The sequence below is a fragment of the Mustela nigripes genome, chromosome 18, assembly GCF_022355385.1.
Source record: "Mustela nigripes isolate SB6536 chromosome 18, MUSNIG.SB6536, whole genome shotgun sequence".
NCBI lineage: Eukaryota > Metazoa > Chordata > Mammalia > Carnivora > Mustelidae > Mustela > Mustela nigripes.
Genome location: NC_081574.1, coordinates 14780549 through 14801264, shown reverse-complemented (window position 1 = coordinate 14801264; position 20716 = coordinate 14780549). Strand labels below are relative to the sequence as shown.

At 41.6% G+C, this 20716-nt stretch overlaps 1 long non-coding RNA gene and 1 pseudogene across 1 annotated transcript in view; both read left to right on the top strand.

Annotated features, from left to right (window-relative positions):
• The window catches only part of LOC132006332 (uncharacterized), a 156610-nt gene that overhangs the window by 111662 nt on the left and 24232 nt on the right, over nt 1-20716 (top strand). The window lies entirely within an intron of this gene.
• Nucleotides 4973-14098, top strand: LOC132006565 (voltage-dependent anion-selective channel protein 3-like; annotated as a pseudogene).

The window sequence follows — 20716 nt, the reverse complement described above, 5'->3', positions numbered from 1 at the left end:
ACTTAGATTGACCCTATGCAGTAAACTTAGATTGACCCTATGTAGTAAACTTAGATTAACCCTATGCAGTAAACTTAGATTGACCCTGCCCCTCCCAGAGGAACTTACTTGCAAAGCCCAGATACAAGGGCAGGTCAGGCCACGTGGAGACATCCAATCAGTAGAGCGCTCATACTGTCTCCCTGGCTATAGGGAGAGTGGGCCTCACCTTTTCGTCGCCAATTCTGACCAAGGTGATAGGCTAGTTCAAATATCTACTAGGGTAAATTGTAATCTCATTGGCCACCTGTGTGTAGCTAGGCTCTACCACATGGCCTTTGCTCTATAAAAGTTAGTCTTTGAGGCAGGGAAGGGTCGCCCCTTTGTAAGAGACGGCCCTGACTGGTCAGTTTGATTCTCGATGCTTGGCACGAAATAAAGCTTTGCTTGACCTTCGCTTTGTATCAGTCTCGTTCCTTTGGTTACGGACCCAACACTCTTGTGTTATTTTGTTTTATAACACTCCATGCGATCTCCCTAAATCCCTTCTGGTATATATTTAGCTTGTAATTAAAGCTTGTAATTAAATTGTCTTCATTTGAGACACCTGAGTGGCTCAGTCAGTTGAGCATCTGACTTTGGGTCAGGTCATGATCCCAGGGTCCTGGGGTTGACCCTCTGCGTCGGGCTCCCAGCTCAGTGGGGAACTTGCCTCCTCCTCTTCCTCTGCTGCTCCCCCTGCTTGTTTTCTCTCTCTCTCTCAAGTAAATAAATATCTTAAAAAACAAAACAAAACTATTAATTCATTTGTTTGAGGATTTCATACCATTCTTTGATATAACTGAAGACAACTCAGGATAACTCAAAAACAAGAGGAAAATTTCTGGAGTACTACAGTGGATGGTTTCTTCAAACCTTTTCATAATAATAAGTGAAAAGAAACCCATAGAGGAAACATCCTGAGTCAGATGTTCAGGTTAAGAGACATATATGCTATTTTGAGAGTGCAATCGTTGCATTTTGACTTATATATTTTTTTAAAATTTCTTTTCAGTGTAACAGAATTCATTGTTTATGTACCATACCCAGTGTTCCATGCAATACATGCCCTCCATAATACCCACCACCAGGCTCACCCAACCTCCTACCCCCGCCCCTTCAAAACCCTCAGATTCTTTTTCAGAGTCCATAGTCTCTCATAGTTCATCTCCCTCTCTAGTTTCCCTCAACTCCCTTCTCCTCTCCATCTCCCCATGTCCTCCGTGCTATTTGTTATGCTCCACAAATAAGTTAAACCATATGATAATTGACTCTCTCTGCTTGACTTATTTCACTCAGCATAATCTCTTCCAGTCCATGTTGATAAAAAAGTTGGATATTCATCCTTTCTGATGGAGGCATAATACTCCATAGTGTATATGGACCACATCTTCCTTATCCATTCGTCCGTTGAAGCGCATCTTGGTTCTTTCCACAGTTTGGCGACCATGGCCATTGCTGCTATGAACATTGGGGTACAGATGGCCCTTCTTTTCACTACATCTGTATCTTTGGGGTAAATACCCAGTAGTGCAATCGCAGGTTGACTCATATTCTGACCTCATGTTTTGATGGCTTGTGTGAAGTCTTTCCAGACATAGTTCTTAGTTTTCAAACACCAGATTTGTGTTCTGTGTTACTCTGTGTTCTCTAATATGATCTTCCTATTATCAAGTTGTTCTTCAGTTACAAATGCAAGACTAGGGCACCTGGGTGGCTCAGTGGGTTAAGCCTCTGCCTTCAGCTCAGGTCATGATCCCGGGGTCCTGGGATCAAGCGCCAAATCAGGCTCTCTGCTCAGTGGGGAGCCTGCTTCCTCCTCTCTCTCTGCCTGCCTACCTACTTGCGATCTCTGTCTGTCAAATAAATAAATAAAATATTTAAAAAACAAACAAACAAAAAACAAAAGCAAGACTAAAAGAGCTGAATATCCTCGTGTCTATCTAGCATCATGTGCTCCATGTTGACTTCTAGAACATTCTAGAATGTGCCAGGCTTGAGCATCTGCAGTGCTTTGGTTGGTGTTCCCTTTCGTTCTCAAGTCAACTCATCATGAAGCTCTTAGGTCCTAGCCTTGGTTGGCTAGTTTGGCTTTGGACCCCATTCAGTACACTTTCTTGTCCTAATAACCCAGAAATGACTTCAAGATAAAATATTTGTTGAACTGCTTCTCATCCCTCATCCTCAACAATTCTGTTTCCTTTCCTCTCCTGCATTTATAAATGCAATCTTTTGACTTGGAACCATGGCCCTAAATTAGTGCAACTCTAAAAGTTGTACTTTCTTTTAAAGTCATTGTTTAATCACTTCCTTGGAATCCTTTTGTAGGTAGATTTTTAAGAAAAAGAAGCCAATACAAGGAAAACACAAATTATACCAGGAATTTATTCCAGAAGCTTTGTTCAGGATCAACTGGGTCTGTGTAGATTCTTCCTCTTTCCATACACATTTGACATTTCCATCTGTTCAATAAAGACTATGTTCAAAGTAGTAATCCTAAAAAACTGTTGATAAATATCCGAAAGTAACAAAAAGTCTTGGAATATGTGACACGCATTGTAACTATTGAGGCAGGAAATAATAAATTAACTATAGAAAATTGATTTTTCAACAAGAGTTGATACTTGAAGTTTCCTGTTTAAGAAATTTTATTTCCTTAATTTCTATTTTACCACTACTTTATTTTCTATTATTTTTGTTGGTGATAAAGCTTCTTTGAAGATTGCTATCTTTTTTTCTTTTTCTTTTTTCCAAATGCTACTGTGCTTTTGTTTTATTAACACTATTTTGCTCTTAGTTTGGCTTTTTCCTCCCACCCTTACAGTAACCATAAATTTTTCCTAATTTTTATATTTTAAATCTTTACTATTCTCACATCTTCTTATCAATTCATGTTTTGAATGGTAATTATTTTGTCCCTAATAATTGATTGACCATTTGCATCTTATTATTACCTAAGTAACTGCAGTATATATCATTTATTTTTTCCTCTCTCAATTTCTTCTATATTCTCATTAATAATTGAAAATTGGGGTTTATATAACAAATTTTATTACATTTCCCAGGCAAGTGTATCAAAGTGGGGAGGTGATTAGTCATAGGGTATATATATAAAAGAGATAAAAGATATAGATATAGATATAGATTCATTTGTACTGTTTATGTTCTTCATAGTATGTTCATATGCATATGATTTCTAATATTTCTAATATTTCATTTTGTAGCCTGTCTTTTTCTTCACTCCGATTCCTTTCATTTATACCTAAAGACTTCTGTTCTGGGAGGTCCCCCCTTCTGATTTTGGGTGATCTAAGTAATTCAGCTTAATCCTTTTGCTAAGAACTAGAAGAGCTGAACAATTATTTTTTAAAAATCTTTGAAGGCATTGGGGAATTGAGAACTCAATGAAGAATCAGGGACCCAACATCTTACGAAAGAAGGGAGATGGGCATTGCATTTGGGTCTCTGGAGCTTCCAGAAGAGGTGGTTGAGAGGCTGAGTAGTTCAACAGAGGGTGACACATTCATGAAGTTAAGTAGAAAAAGCTGGAGTTCAGAGACTACCAAAGAGGAGGATCCTAATACCCTTTTAAAGTGGCTTCAAATAATCCCAATCTTTGACTGAACTCAGGTTATCTGGGATAGCTTGAACTCTTTGCTATTAACAAGAAGAAAACCATAAATCCTCTCTACTGAAAGAGACTATCATCCTAAACTTCAATTTTTCAATTTTTCCCTATAGTTTTTCACATACAATATCCAATATTTCTTTTAAAATATTCATAAGTCTATAAAGAGACAAGTTACTGTGATAGATAACCAAAGTGGGAAACACAACAAAAATAGACTTATGGAATCTAGATAATCAGACACAGACCTCAAAATAACTGTACCTAATTGTAATTGTAATTGTAACTGTAATTGTATAGTACTAATTCCCTAATGAGATCAAGGGGAAAAAAGATAAAAATAACCCATATCAAGAATGGGAAAGGGGGGGCGCCTGGGTGGCTAAGTGGATTAAGGCCTCTGCCTTCAGCTCAGGTCATGATCTCAGGGTCATGGGATCTAGCCCCGAATTGGGCTCTCTGCTTAGCAGGGAGCCTACTTCCTCCCCTCCCTCTCTGCCTGGCTCTCTGCCTGCTTGTGGTCTCTCTCTCAGTCAATTAAATAAATAAAATCTTTTTAAAAATAAATAAATAAATAAAAAGAATGGGAGAGGGGATGGGGTGCCTGGGTGGCTCAGTCATGTAAGCATCTGCCTTTGGCTCAGGTCATGATCCATGGTCCTGTGATCAAGCCCAACATTAGCCTCCCTGCTCAACAGAGAACCTGCTTCTCCCTCTCCCACTCCCCCTGCTTGTGCTCTCGTGCGCGCTCTCTCTCCCTCTCTCTCTCTCTGTCAAGTGCATAAATAAAATCTTAAAAAAAAAAATGGAAGAGGGGACACTGTTACAGATCCTACAAATATTTGAAATGTTGTAAGGATATTAAAACCAATGTGAATACCTAGAATTTTTTTTATCTAGAAAAGCACGGTTTACCTAAATGGACACAAGAAAATCTCTATAGTCCTGTAATAATGAAAGAAATGGAATGCATAATTTAAACTTTCCACTAAAAATAAACCCAAATCCAGATGAATTCGCTGGTGAGATTTATCAAATATTTGAGAAAGAAATAATGCCAATTGTACATTAACTTTTCCAGAGGAGAGAAAAAGTGAGACACTTGACATTTTGTCTCCCAAGGCCAGTGTTACCTTGATACCAAAACCTGACAAGAACATTATAAAAAAAAGAAAATAATAGGCCAATACAACATAAATGTTAAAAAAAAAAATCAAATCAACTATTAGCAAAACAAGTCCAACAATGTCTGGTGAATACATTGTGACCAAAGTGGGGTATTCCAGAAAGGCAAGGATGGTTTAAAATTTGGGTTGCCCTGGAAGAATGGAAACAGGTCCTCTGGCTGGAGATACACATAACACATTGACTTACTGTGAGCTAGAAATGGTGGCAAAGGATGTCTTCAACAGAGGATTTGGGTTTGGTATAGTAAGTAGATCTAAGAACCCAATCTTGTAGTGGGGTAGAATGTTCTACTTCCGGTAATGCTTCCACAGATATAGGCAAAGCATCAGACAACCTAGAGACCAAATGTAAGATCTGTAACTAGGGACTTCTTTTCAACCAAAAATGAAAGAGATGGCACCCTTGGGCCAGAAATGTCTTTATAGAATAAGTTGGTTGAAGGGTTGAAACTGACTCTTGATACCATATTTGTACTGAATACAGGAAAGAATAGTGGGAAATTGAAGTCCCCTATAAATAAGATTGTTTCCATCTTGACAGTAATGTTGATATAGATTTTTCTGGATCAAACATTTATGGTTGAGCTGTGTTAGCCTTTGAAAGTTGGCTTCCTGGCTCTCAGATGAGTTTTCACAGAGCTAAGTCTAAATAGTCACAGAATATTTTTACCATGGGTTACCAGGCTGCAGACCTCCAGCTACACCCTCAAGTAAATAATGGCACTGAACTTGGAGGTTGTATCTACCGGGAGCTTAAAATGAGAAGATCGGATCACCAATGAGCCTTGCTCACATAGCTGACACCAATACCTGTTTTGATGTTACTGCTAATTACACACTGGCTTGTAGAACTCCTTTATCTGCTAAAGCAAATAATCCCAGAGTGATTGGACTGGGTGATACCCCAACTGCCAACCACAAGTCAAACTGACCCCATCAGCTTTAATTGATGGAAAGAACATCAATGCAGGAGGTCAAAATGTTGGGGTGAGAGTCAAACTGGAAAGCTTAATGTGGGTTTTTTATTTTTATTTTTTATTTTTTATAAACATATATTTTTATCCCCAGGGGTACAGGTCTGTGAATCGCCAAGTTTACACACTTCACAGTACTCACCATAGCACATACTCTCCCCAATGTCCATAACCCCACCACCCTCTCCTGACCCCCCTCCCCCCAGCAACCCTCAGTTTGTTTTGTGAGTTAATGTGGTTTTGAGTAAAAACATCCCTGGAGATGAAGAGAAATGAACCTGCTGTGTTTTGACCTTAAAATTCTTCTGTGACATTTCAGAAGCGTGAACTTTTTATTCTTCCAAAGAATGGTTATCTTCCCCACACTGAAGTCTACAGACCGGAAGGTCGGCACTTGAAGGCATGCCTGGAAGTTGTCAAGTCTGTGGGACGTTTCAGTCTGGTGTGTTTACAGGCATGCCTCAGTGACAGTGCAGTGACATGTGGTGAAGGAACTGACCCAATCCTCCAGTTTGTACTTCATGTCTTGCATGTGCCCTGCCACTTCCTCAAGACCTTTAGAGATATAATGGTCTCTGTGCTGTAATGGAATCTTTGGTTTTATAGTAGAGTAAAATGAAGTAAATCCATCACGGGGGCACCTGGGTGGCTCAGCCGGTTTGTCTTTGTCTCTGGTCATGATCCCGGGATTGAGCCTCACATCAGGCTCCCTGCTCAGCGGAGAGTCTGCCTCTCCCTCTGCCCCTGCCCCTGCTCGTGCTCCCTGTCCCCCTCTCTCTGAAATAAATAAATTAAATAATTTTAAAAAATAAACCCATCATGCTTGGAACAAAGAGAGAATGGTTTAAGATTTATGAAATTTGTCACATTAACAGAATGAAGGGGAAAACATCATACTACCTTCTAGATAAATGCTGAAAAAGAACTTGCCAAAATCCAATGTATATTTGTGTTTAGAACCTCTAGCGAATATAAATAAAACTTCCTGAATCTACTAAAATGCGCCTATAAATAATCTTACACAAGCATGATTAAATGTTTAAAACATTCCCTCTGGAATTGAGAGTGAGACAAAAATGTCCAGCCAATTTGATAAGCAAGATAAAGAAAACAAGTATAAGAATATGAACACAAGGATAAAAACCACTCCTACTGATAATTTGGTGATGTACATAGACTATCCGAAAGAATCTACAAATAAACTGTTAGATTTGATTAAATTTAAATTTCTGGCAACCAGTCTTCTCTGTACTTATGAGCTTGGCTTTTTCTGATTTTATTTTGTTTTGTTTTGATTTGTTTATTTTAGATTCTGCATGTAAGTGAAATTATATGGTATTTTGTCTTTTCTGACTTATTTCTTAGCATAAATGCCTTCAAGGCCCATCTACAATGTTGCAAATGGCAAGATCTTGTTCTTATTTATGGCTGAGTGATATTCCATTCTACATATATCTCCCCCATCTTTCTTCTTTATTCATCTGTCAATAAGCACTTACCTTGTCTCCTTATCTTGGCTATTGTAAATAATGTTGCAGTGAACATGGGGGCGTAGATATCTTTTTGAATTAGGGTTTTTGTTTTCTTTGGATAAATATCCAGAAGTGAAATTCCTGGGTCATGTGGTAGTTCTCCTCTTGACTTTTTGAGGAACCTCCATACTGGGTCCATAGTGGCTGCACCAGTTAACGTTCCCACCACCAGTGCACAATGTCTTTCCCTTTCCTCCACATGTTCTCCAACTCCGGTCATTTCTTGCCTTTTTGATGTTAGCCCTTCTAACAGGTGTGAGGAGATATCTCATTGTGATTTTGATTGGCATTTCCCTGACAATTAGGGATGTTGAACATCTTTTCTCGTGTCTCTTGGCCATCTGGATGTCTTCTTTGGAAAAATATCTATTTAGTTCTTCTGTCCATTTTTTTTTTTAAAGATTTTATTTATTTATTTGACAGAGAGAAATCACAAGTAGTCGGAGAGGCAGGCAGAGAGAGAGAGAGGGAAGCAGGCTCCCTGCTGAGCAGAGAGCCCGATGTGGGACTTGATCCCAGGACCCTGAGATCATGACCTGAGCCGAAGGCAGCGGCTTAACCCACTGAGCCACCCAGGCGCCCCTGTCCATTTTTTAATCACATTGTTGGTTTGCTACTTTAGTGGAATGAATTGGGTTTTAAGAGTTCTTTATATATTTGGAATATTAATCCCTTATCAGATATGATTAGCAAATATCTTCTCCCATTCAGTAGGACGCCTTTTCATTTTGTTGATGGTTTCCTTTGCTGTGCAGAGGCTTTTTAGTTTGACATAGTCCCTCTTGTTGATTTTTTATTTTGGAAATTAAAAACAAATCATCACTGAGAGAGTTGTCAAAGAGTTTACTGCCTGTGTTTTCTTTAAGGAGTTCTGTGGTTTCAGGTCTTACATTCAAGTCTTTCATCCATTTTGAATTTATTTTTATAGATAGTGTAAGATGGAGGTCCAGTTTCAGTCTTTTGCATGTAGCTGTCCAATTTTCCCAGCACCATTTATTGAATACACTCTTTTTTCCCCTGTGATGTTTTCTCCTCTTCTTTATCAGAGATTAATTGACGGGAAGTCTTAAGTCACAAAGTATTACTGTAAGGGAAAAGATTGACCAATATGGCTACCTTAAGAATTTGTTACTCAAAAGACTCAACTTTATGTAAATGATATTCTTTCCTGAATGGCTCTTCCCCCCCACCACTGAAAATTATGCCTATGAGAGTCATCATACTTTTTAGGTGCTTTATGTTTATATATGGTCTGAGATAGGGGCCAAGTTTCATTCATAGAAAATGGGCAAAACTCTGCCCATTGGTTTAAACAACACTCGGTTACCACTGGGAAAGACTGAAAGGGAAATGATGAGGAGGGGAAACCAAGAGGGCTCCGAGTCGCTGGTTATGTTCCATTTCTTGTCCTGGAGGTGATCACATGAGTGGGATTACTTGGGGTAGTTCACTGAGACTTACGGCGATTTGCTCGCTTTTCTGTATTTGTGTTAGACTTCAATAAAAAGTTAAAGAAATGTATCTTCCTTTCCCTTAGAGATATAGACTAGCAATAAATGCATTAGTTCCTTTGTTCATGAATTGTCCCCAGTTTGTTCCCTTTTGCCAACTGCCATCTCACCATGACCTGTAGAATTTCTTATTGGCCACCTAAAATGCATGCCCCTACGTTGCTAGATTCAGTTACATATATTGTCACATTTAACTTCACGACCACTCTGGGGATTGGATATCATAGCCACTGAAGCTGGGAGCGAGGAAGGGATCTATCGAAGTCGAACAGCTAATAAACAGCAAGCAGCAGAGCAGAGATTAGGTTCTGGTGTGTTTGCTGCATTCTACTGTGCTATTAAAATCTGAACATTAAAAATAGAAAATTCTACTTATCAATTCACTTGGGAACCTCTTTGATCTATATAAAAATGCTGTTAAAAAGGTACATCCGAGTAAAATAAACATTCTTTTCTATGTTCCTGGTATAAATTTACAGCACTTGTCAAGTTTGTGAAGCTTTTTAAAAGTGAATGTTGGGGGATGCCTGGGTGGCTCAGTGGGTTAAAGCCTCTGCCTTCGGCTCAGGTCATGATCCCAGAGTCCTGGGATGGAGCCCCGCATCGGGCTCTCTGCTCAGCGGGGAGCCTGCTTCCTCCTCTCTCTCGACCTGCCTTTCTGCCTACTTGTGATCTCTGTCTGTCAAATAAATAAATAAAATCTTTAAAAAAAAAAAAAAAGTGAATGTTGGTGGCCGGGGCTGGGGGTGGGGTGGGCCCCCAGGTAGTTCAGTCAGTTGAGTTTTGGCTCAGGTCATGATCTCAGAGTCCCAGGATCGAGCCCTGCATCAGGCTCCCTGCTCAGCAGGGAGTCTGCTTCTTCCTCTGCCCCTCACCCTTCTCGTGTTCTCTCTTTCGCTTTCTGTCTCAAATAAATAAAAATCTTTAAAAAAAAAAAAAAATCTTTAAAAAAAAAAATGAATGTAGAAGGAAAAGCGTAGGTTTATAGTGAGGTACATCAAATCCCAGACGGGCTACTTAACACTTGTGTTTCCTTGAAAAGTTCCTTAAGTTATTAGAGGCTGGATTTTTTTCATCTGCAAAAAGGAAATAATAAGGGTCACCTGGGTGGCTCAGTGGGTTAAGCCTCTGCCTTCGGCTCAGGTCATGGCCTCGGGGTCCTGGGATCGAGGCCCCCACATTGCGGCTCTCTGCTCAGCAGGGAGCCTGCTTCCCTTCCTCTCTGTCTCTGCCTGCCTCTCTGCCTACTTGTGATCTCTGTCTGTCAAGTAAATAAATAAAATCGTAAAAAAAAAAAAGTGCAAATAATAACACCTTTTCATGGCAAGCCAAAGGAACTGTGTAGAAATCATTTGGGACTGCAGATTAGTGCAGCCGGCCTGTTAGCCTGAGAAACCGAGAAGATTCTGCTTGTGGTGACCGAGGTTGTAGCAGAGAGCTGAGCTAGGACTCAGTACATTATAAATGCAGGTAGAGTCTAACTTATCAGAGCCCCCCATCCTCCTACTTCCAGCTAACTGGTCCCCACTCCCCCACTCTCCACCTGTGCCCTCACATTTCCCCTTTCCTGCCCCCACCCCCACTGTTACAGACTTCTCCACCGCCCAAGTCACAAGAGCTGCTCTGAGGGACACGGACATATTAGATTGCCCGAGCGAGGTCCCGTAACCCACTAAATGCAACTTCAGTCAATAAGATTACAATTTTCTCATCAATAACATTAGCAAAGACATTTGATGTGATAACACTCCGTGTAGACAGGGGACAATTAACTTTCTCATTCACAACTAGAAGACCCATGCACCTTTCCAGAAAACCATATGAGAAGCAAATTGGAAAGAAAACATCGAGAAGTTTAGATAACATAACTGTCATGGTAATTTGCCTTCCAGAGATCTATTACTGAGAAACAGTAATGTTCATCACACACTTGGACAGACCTTCATGTCCAAGGAGGTTTCTGCCTTACTTGCCATGGCAAAAGTCTGAGGTAACCTAATGTTCAAATACAGGAGAATGATTAGGTCATCTCTTGTGCACTCATAGGGAAATTGTCAAATAAAATCATAAAATGGATAAATATATGTGATAATTATCACTATTTGTTATATTCTTATATTTGTGAGAATATATAACATATTGAGTATATATAATATATAACATATATATAGAAATATATAACACAAAAAGAGATTGCCATGAGTGAGAAATTATAAAGTGAAAAAAGGAGTTGCAAAACAATAAATACTGGGAAAACCCAAATGTCCATCAATAGATGAATGGATAAACAAAATGCAGAATATACATACAATGGAATAGTATTCAGACTTAACATGCTCCAGCGTGAAAGAACACTGAAAATGTTATGCTAAATGAAATAAACCAGAAGCAAAGTGTCAAATACTGTAAGATTTCATTTATATGTGAGGTGCTGGGGTGACTCAGTCATTGGGCGTCTGCCTTCGGCTTGGGTCATGATTCCAGGGTCCTGGGATCGAGCTCCACATCAGGCTCCCTGCTCAGCAGGAAGCCTGCTTTCCCTCTCCCACTCCCCCTGCTTGTGTTCCTGCTCTTGCTATCTCTTTCTCTGTGTCAAATAAATAAATAATTTTTAAAAATCTTAAAAATAAAAATATTTCATTTATATGAGGTACCTAGAATGTGTAAATGCCAAAAGATAAAGCTAAAAGAGGTTATCAGGTACTGGGTGAGGAAAGATTAGGGAGTTAGTGTTAGTCTCCATTAGTTTAATGGAGACAGAGTTTCTGTTTGAGATGAGAAAAAAATTCTGGAAATGGACAGTGGCCATGGTTGTACAAATTGTGAATGAACTTCCTGCCACTGAAATGTATACTTGAAAATGGTTAAAATCATAAATTTTATGTTATGTGTGTTTTACCACAATAAGAATGCACAGGAGAAAATTATATGTACATGTTTACCTGAAAAAGTATGCTTTGAAATAGTGGATAATGTGTAATTAGATATTAAGATGTAATCTCTGTATATGGATTGATTCAATTTTAAAACATAGGTTGATGAGTCACACCAAAAAAAGGTGTTGTATTGGACACCAACTATGTGCCGCTTACTCTGGATCTGGGGAATAGAGCTTGATGAACAAGACAAATGACCCCTTACTCTTAGGGCAAAGGATAACACATACTGAGATTCCAAGGGATTTTCTGTTTTGACCCTTTCTGTATTTTCTGAATCTTTTTCAATGAGTATGCTATTTTTTTTTAAAGAGTTGATGTTTTTATTTGAGAGAGAGAGAGCAGGGAGGGGGGCGGGGGCAGAGCAGAGGAAGAAGCAGGCTCCCCGGTGAGCAAGGAGCCTGATGTGGGACTTGATCCCAGGACCCTGGGATCATGACTTGAGCCGAAGGCAGATTGCTTAACCGACCGAGCCACCCAGGCGTCCCAAGTATGCTATTTCTAGATTTGGGAAAAAACCTAAGTGGAAGAAGGGAAGCGATTATGAAACGCAATACTAGCTCAGGCTGAGGCTTTCTCCCTTGGTGTAAACTCATCCGTGGTCATCATAGAGAGGAGCAGGTCTAGCCGTGCTGAGCTAGGAGGTGGGGTAGAGGGCAAAACTGAAGAAATGAGACCTGTTATTCCTGCTCAGTCAGCCATTCTTCTCTTTTCCTTGTTATGTGTTGTTCTTTCTGGCTTCTAGAAGCCTGTGGACCTCAGTTACCCTGTTAATCCTGGTCACTCTTGTCCATCACAATCATAGTTTACATCAGTGTTCAAAAGACTAAGAGCTCTGCTTTTCTGGTACCTGGATTTTCTTCCTTTAAAAACAGTCCTGGGGGCACCTGGTTTGTCAGTTGGTTAAGCATCTGCCTTGGGCTCAGGTCATGCTCCCAGGGTCCTGGGATTGAAGCCCCACACCAGACTCTCTGCTTGGCGGGAAGCCTGCTTCTCCCTCTCCCACTCCCCCTGCTTGTGTTTGCTCTCTTGCTGTCTCTCTCTCTCTGTTGAATAAATAAAATCTTTAAAAAAATTTTTTTTTAAATAAAAACAGTCCTGCAATAACTTTTGAATAATTATCTTGTCCCTCTGCCTACTTCCATAGGATAAGGAATGTCTTCTAGAGACTCACAAAGCTGATCTGAAAATATTGGGCAGAGGTTAGTAGACTTCTGGGCTCGCACCTCTCCACCAAGAGATGGTTGCTAACTTGTGGCTCCTCTTACAACAGAGCAAAACTGAGAATAATTTCAGGGCTTTGCAATGTAAAAAAGTCCCCAGGGGCCTCATTTCTACATGCCCTCTCTGCCCCTAGTCACTGACCCTAGGTTTTTTTGTTGTTCTTGTCTGATCTTGGCTAGAATTAAGGGAAGGAGCCTGACCTGGATGAGTGGAGTTTGAGTTTCTTCATCATGACTCAGAAACCCCCCTCCATCCCTGCTCTGCGCAGAGACAGGAAGCATCCTAGGAGAGTGAGAGAGAGAGAGACCCCCACCCCCGTGTCTTTGCTGAAGCCCTCCTGTAATTCTGTGACCTTTGGTCCAAGGATCTATTTTAGGCAGTGATTTCCACACTCTGTCAGAAACCTCTCTTGTCACCAAACTAGACTTTAGAGGTGTCCAAACATCTGGTTTTAGCCTGAGTCTCCTGGAGCCTGATACCGTGTTTCCTTCCTGCTTCTCGATGAAGGCCTAGTTTATCGGTATATGACGACACATGAATAAAACCAGCTTTGAAGACTTCATCTTATTCCTCAGACAACTTTTACTCTCTCTTGTCCCCACAAAAACTGTTTTTTTTTTTTCTCCAGTTCAATTCTTTTCATCTCCCTCTCCCCCAAAACTCCAGCTATCAGTTCTTCCCATGAAAAATTCCTTCTCTTCCCTCTCTTGCAACTTGTTCATAATCTAGTAGCTTAATCCAGGAGAGAAGGACTGTGTGGTCTGGTGGTTCAAAAGCACAGGCTTCCTGAGTTCAAATTCTGATTCCAGAACTTTGGGTGATTCTGGGTGCACCTCAGTGACATCATCCATCAATCGGGGCTAATAATAGAAGCAAGGTGACAGGGTTGGTAGCAGTGGTGATACTTGTATCTCACACGGAAGCCGGCAATGGAAGGCCATGGAAGGATTTAGTACATCTCACTGTGAGTGATGTTACCTGAATGGTATAGGCTGTCACATTATTTAGGTAGGCGGTTCTTTCTTCACGGCCTTTGTCCACCCCCCAGACTTGATCAGATGAGGAGGAAATGGATCATGGACCTGTGAGGGAAAATCTGGGAGAATGGGTTTTTGCCCCAGAGGAAAGGTGACTGGGAAGGATACAGCTCCCACCGCCCAGCGCCCTTCCCCAAGCCTCACGCAGCCCCTGTGATGCTCCAGCAGCTGGGCCTTAGGCACAGAGTGAATTTCGGACCATCACCAGCTGGCTGAGATTCCATGTCCCTACTTACCAGCTGTGTTATTTGACCCTTTGAAAGGAAGAAGCTTGGGGAGCCTGGGGTGGCTCAGTGGGTTAAAGCCTCTGTCTTTGGTTCAGGTCATGATTCCAGGGTCCTGGGATCAAACCCCCACATGGGGCTCTCTGCTCAGCAGGGAGCCTGCTTCCTCCTCTCTCTCTGCCTGCCTCTCTGCCTACTTGTGATCTCTGTCTAATAAATAAATAAATATATTTTTTTTAAATGAAAGGAAGAAGCTACAAGCTAGCAAGGACAGGAAATTTGCCCAGGGTCAAGCAAACTACTAAGTGACAACACTGAGTGGCGATCCTAAGGTCTTTAGAAGACCCATCTGAGACCTCGGGGACACAGAGTTGCTGGGTCTGGTCCTCATTTCTACTTAATTTTCCCTGCTTCTGGGGTCCTTGCTTCCTAATCCACTTCCAGCCTCCTGACCCTCTCATACCCCCAGCCCCAGAGCCAGCCCTGAATGCCACAGACCCAACACAGAAGTGTCTCTACCCTCCTGCATACCTAGTGGGGCTTGAAAAGAAACCACCAGCCCAAACGAGTCCGGTGGCCTGGTCACAATATCTGGGCTCAGGTGACTCCTGAGGGACTTTGCTGTCTGTCACACCTGGCAGCATCCAGAAGCACTTGCCATAGTCCCAGCCCTCTCTTCCTGCCTTCATCTCTAGCTGGGTATTCCCTCGGGCCCACTCCCTCCTCGGGCCCAGATCTATTGCCTGCTCTAGTCTCCAGGCCACAGGGAGGGAGGCCAGCCTTATTCTGAATTCCAGTTCGGTTTTTGGTGGCCTTGGCACCCAGCCTGGCCCCATCTCTGGGGCTTGAACTGACCCATAGCGTCATTTCCTCCTATAATGTCTTTTCCTCCTATAATGAAACAGACAGATTCCAGAAAGCAGTTCTTCGCCCTCTTCTTTTCTGAGCACTTGAAGGCTGCTTGCAACCCCCAGCTCCAGGCCTCACCCACCTGACTATAGACTCTTTCTTCACCCACTGCTTCAGGAATGAGGGGCCTCCTTCTTTCTTACTGCCCATCCCGCATTCTGTCAAAGCACCTGTGATATTTTGCATCCAAACAGCCTCGGTTTCAACACATCCATGGGTTTGCTCCTGTGTCCTTTTGGAGTGGAATTAGACTATCTACTTCATCTGTGACCTTAAGCAAATCATTTTCCCTCTCTGAGGAATTTCCCTCAAGTTAAAATGGGCGTTAAACTAGACGACCTCTGTCTGCTGTAGAGCTGAAATTAGAATGGAGACATCTTTTCTGTTACCCAAGGACTCTGTAAGGAGAAAGCATGGTTCTTGGACTAACTTTAAGTAGATCTATGTGTCTTCCAGGAGAGTCTGAGAATCATCCCACAGATAAAAAGTTCTAGTCTATTTCCAACTCCTATCCCTCATGCTGTTGCTTCAGAATGACCTTCCCTATCTCTATAAGCTGTATCATACTGGTCAGGTGTGTTTACCTTCAAATCTACCTTTGATGCTTCTGGAAAATTCCCTGAGCTTTGTAAATTAAGTTACTTGCATGCAAGTCATAATAATTTCCTTCAGTCCGAAAGTGTTTAGGAGACCTAAAACTAGAAAAATAACCTTTAAAATGAAAGGCCCCCCACCAATGCGATTATGGAACATTAAGGTCACTGGATTTCAACTATTTCAATGCTCTATAATTTTTGTCTCTGATCAATTTTCATAGTTCCGTTCTCATTTCTGCTTCATAGAGTTTTACGTTTTCTTTGTTTCTTGGTGAGGCAAAATTAGCTTCCGCCATATTGCTGTAGAAGCGTCACTGATTTAATAACACGTGCATTCAAAAATTTATTCTTGCCCTCTTCATTTACTCATATGTTTTACCAAAAAGCATATGGAACCCCTATGCTTTTTGAGTATTCACAGTCCAAAACAGCTGTTTGAAATAGAAAGTTAAATCATCCCACATTTAAAGGTATGCTGATGGACAGAAAAATATGAATTATTACCTGGTTTACTTTTTACCCAGCCCAATACTATATTTTTTCTCTAAAGAGGTTGACTCTTTCACCCAGCCTCTTTCATCCTCCTGAGAACACAGTGGAATTAATTTCCCAATCACTGTAACATCTGTGTGAAAACATATAATCCGCACTCATAAATGGAATATAATGGAGGTTATACTGGCCCTGAGGGGCTAAGGAAATTCTGCCCCACTCCCCCATCTGCCGACTAGATGATACCAAGGTGATTTTGAAATCCTGTGTTGATGGTAGAACTGCATGAAAGAAGCCATGTCCGTGAATCATCATGGGAAATGCCATATGCCTACCACCCGACTGGATGTGAGGCGAATCACTGGAATTCTGGGACGGTTGGATACAGTTAGCCAACCTGGCTGACATATCCCTCTTCTCCTTTACCTTGAAGAACTTACATGCTGCAGTCTTTGGAGTAAACAGCCTTGCTGCTTGGCACAGTCAAAGATGGTGCTTTCCATGTGACTTAACGACACTCCTGCTGCTTACTCTGTCTTCACTCTAACTAATGTAGTTACATCTCAACAGAATTAGAAGGGGTTCAAAGTCATCAGCACATTCTCTCCTTTTAACTTATTTTTGCTGCTGGCCATTCCCACCCATCAAACCTCATAAGCTTGTCAAGATGGCCGCCCATCTTGGCAATTCCATGAATAAGGCAAAATGACTCTCTGGTGGGTCAGAGCCTCAGAAACCAACACAAAGCATCCGTATCTAACCCCTTCATTTCTTTCAGATCACTCAATAAACATAATCTGGTTTCTTTCAAAATAACATGGTTATCTAATTTCCTTCATTAGTAGCTAGTTAGGCAAAGCTTCTGGCTTCCCACGACCCAATTTACTGGGTCCCTGAGCTCATTTAAGGCTTCTCCTCTTACTCTTGAGGTCAGTCACAGTCTTACTTCTGTAATGTAACCTCTGGATTTTCTGTTGAAATGTATTTCCTGTATTTTTCTGTTACTTAAAAAAAAAGAAAAGAAAAAAGAATGTCTTGGATCCTCCTTTCACTATTACCAGGCTACTGATTCTCACTCTCAACTGTGTCTCTTTCTCTACCATTCCCCGAAAATCTATCTCAAGTCATTTCTTCAAAGTAAGAGCTCAGTAATATAGAGATCTACTGTTTCTCTTTCCCTAGACCGTAGATGTTATCAGCTGTTTTTCTGAACCACTTCTCCTGGTCCAGGCCTTATCTTACAGGATAAACCGAGCGCTAAATCAAATCAAACAAGATAATACCCAATTTGCTGTCTTTTCTCTCACGCTTCTCCGAAAGTTTAAATTTCTCCATCAATCGATAAACGAATCACTCCAGTACACTTTGCCAAGGCCTTTGTACACTCCAGGTACACTCCAGGACCTTTGTGATGGGAACAGAAAGAAGATGAGAACAGAAGAAATACAAGGGAGTGCACAAGTCACATGTGAGTCTCATTTGCAGGAAACCACTGGAGAATAAGATTGTATATAATACTAGTCATCTCGTGTGTACAAAAAGTGTATTCACAAATGTAGAGGGGAGAGATCAGTGTTTGCTGGAGTAGAGCAGAGTTTCATAAAGGTGGGATTTGGTCTTTAAGAACTGTTGAGTTAGACCAATAGGAAGGACAAGCATTATATATGGGTAGGATCATGAACAAAGGCACAGAGGCAGAAGGGATACCACCCGTCAACAGTGGGTCTTATCTATTATGTACCTGTTACATTCCTTGCACCATGCCATGCCCTGTATGTTCATTATATCTAATCCTCACAGCAATCTGGGATTATGAGATGGGTATTTTACAAGTAAGAGTACTAAATGTCAGAATTGTGATTCAATGTCTGTGCTCCACCCACTACATAGGAAGGTGGGGGTAGTTAAGAAGAAGGGTACCACCCTGGAGAGCAGAACGCAGTCAACTAGACAGCTTGGTGAAGTCCAGTTGTGGAGACACTGGATATTGAACAGAGGTGTGGGACTTGACCCAGGAAGTAACAGGAGACAGCTGGAGATATTTTAGCGCATACATAGCATGGCGACTTTGGAATTAGACAAGATATGAGTTCAAGGTCATACTCCATGTTAGCTGAAGGACTCTGGGAGACAGGTGAACTTGCTGAGGCTCAGTCTATCACTTGTAAAATGTGTTTGGCAGTAGCACCCATTCTTAAGGGAGGTCATGTATTTTAGTGTTTTTTTTTGTTTTTTTTTTTTTTAAGATTTTACTTATTTGAGGAAGAGAGAGAGAGCGCACAAGAAGAGAGAGGGTCAGAGAGAGAAGCAGACTCCCCGATGAGCAGGGAGCCTGATGCAGGACTTGATCCTGGAACTCCAGGATCATGACCTGAGCCTCAGGCGGACGCCCAACTGACTGAACCACCCAGGCGCAGAAGGAGGGGTCATGTATTTAAAGCTTCTGCTGAAGTACTTAATGTACAGCAAGTGTTTGACACATGGTATTCCTGCTACTGTCCCTGCTGCCAAATGATTCCAGATGATAATTGAGAGAAAAACAGCTTGTGGGCTATATCCTTGGAGACATGTGATGAGGGCCCCTGGGATTTTTGGGAAAAGGAGAGACAGGTGAGGATGAATTTACAAACATGGCAAAGATGAGTCCATGGGATGTGGTGGCTGATGTAGGAAACAAAGGAAAAGATAAGGCCGAAGACACATATTTGGAAGCATTGGAGAAGTATGATGACCAGAAATTAGGAAGCGAGGGAGGGAGTTAGTTTTAGGAGCTAGATGATGAGTTAAGTTTTGGATTTTTGAGTTTGAAATGATGGTAATGCATTGAGGACTAGTTACTAGAAACTTGGACAGAAAGGTTGACTCTGGATATGCAGATTTGGAGACTGCTATAATAATTGTATTTATTTGAGAAAAAAAAATATCTAGAGCCCAATATAAAGAGAGAAGACCAGAGGACCCAGATTGATACCTGGAGGTGCCTCCATCTGGGTAACATGAGATGGGAGAGAAGCTGTTGAAAGACCAAACAAAGGAGCTGAGGGAGAGATAACAACAACAACAAAAGACAATAACACAGATCACAGAAGTCACAAAATAGAGAAGGGATTTTTCCCAAGGAGGGAGAGGTCTACTGTGCTCAGGGTTGCTGAGGAGGGAAAAGACTGAGGGAACTCGGAAGAAACTCTGCACTTGGTGTAGTGACCGCTGGAACCCAGGCTGGGAGGAAGCAGGTGGCAAAAACGTCAGTGGGTACTGCCCATTCATCCATTCATTGGAGACATAAATGTGCTGGGAACTAGGCTGTTGCCAGAGGTAGTAGCAAAGGAAACACAGGAGGTTATTTTTTGTTTTCTGAGGAGGTCAGTACCACCAGTAATGCTCAGAGTATGTTTCAGTTCCTCCCAACCCCTTCCCACCGCCTATCTCTTTGTGGACATGTCCCCTTTGCCTAGTACTAGATCCGCAGTCTTCATCTGACATGTATGAACTCTTATATTCTCCTTCAGGTTTCACCACTCTTCAACCTGACCCATCTGATCCCAACCCCACCATGTCTGATAATATCTTGGGTCCTGTGACCTTTAACAGCCACATCAAAGATTGTTTCTCTTTCAAAGCATCCTCAGGATTCAAAGTTATTTTACCTAATCTCTTTTTTTCTGGTTTGACACTGGTGTCTAAAAATGTGATAGCAACTGTTATCATTATGGGTTTCAGATCACTCCTCAAACACACTCAAAGTTCTTTCCCCTCATACACTGGAATTCCATCATGAGCCGAACCCCCCCCCCCCCCGGAATACTATTTGGAGCACGGTGTGGGAATAACCTCCCTACCCCAGCCCGCTTTGGACGTGATTCTTAGGATCATATTTCCTCTCGAATTCCTGCCCTGGTGACACCTATAGTCCATCTCAAGTGACAAGTATTATGTGGCAATGAGTAATGTAGGCACAGTTGCCACATCATGTAAGTTTACTTTTCCTTCTGTTGTTGGTTTCACCCAATAGGCTAGCCTGAGTTAGCTTCATTTGATATTACCTTGTATCATACATGTCAGAAACTGGGTCCAATTTAGTGTGTCTGCCTAGTGGTCACCTTCTGTACTCCAGTATCCCCACCGTGTCATGTAAAAGATGCTACTTTGTAGTGCTCCTGGGTGGCTCAGTTGGTTAAGCAACTGCCTTCGGCTCAGGTCAAGATCCTGGATTTCTGGGATCAAGCTCCACATCCAGCTCCCTGCTCAGCAGGGAGTCTGTTTCTCCCTCTGACCCTTACCCCTCTCATGTTCACTCTCATTCTTTCTCAAATAAATAAAGCTTTTTTTTTTTAAATCATGAGTGCTTTTTGTTACTGGTTGATAATGATGGTGACCCCATTCCTCTTCTCCATAGGTTCCTCTTTATGATGACAACTAGGTGGCCTTATTTCTCTTCCACCTCCTGC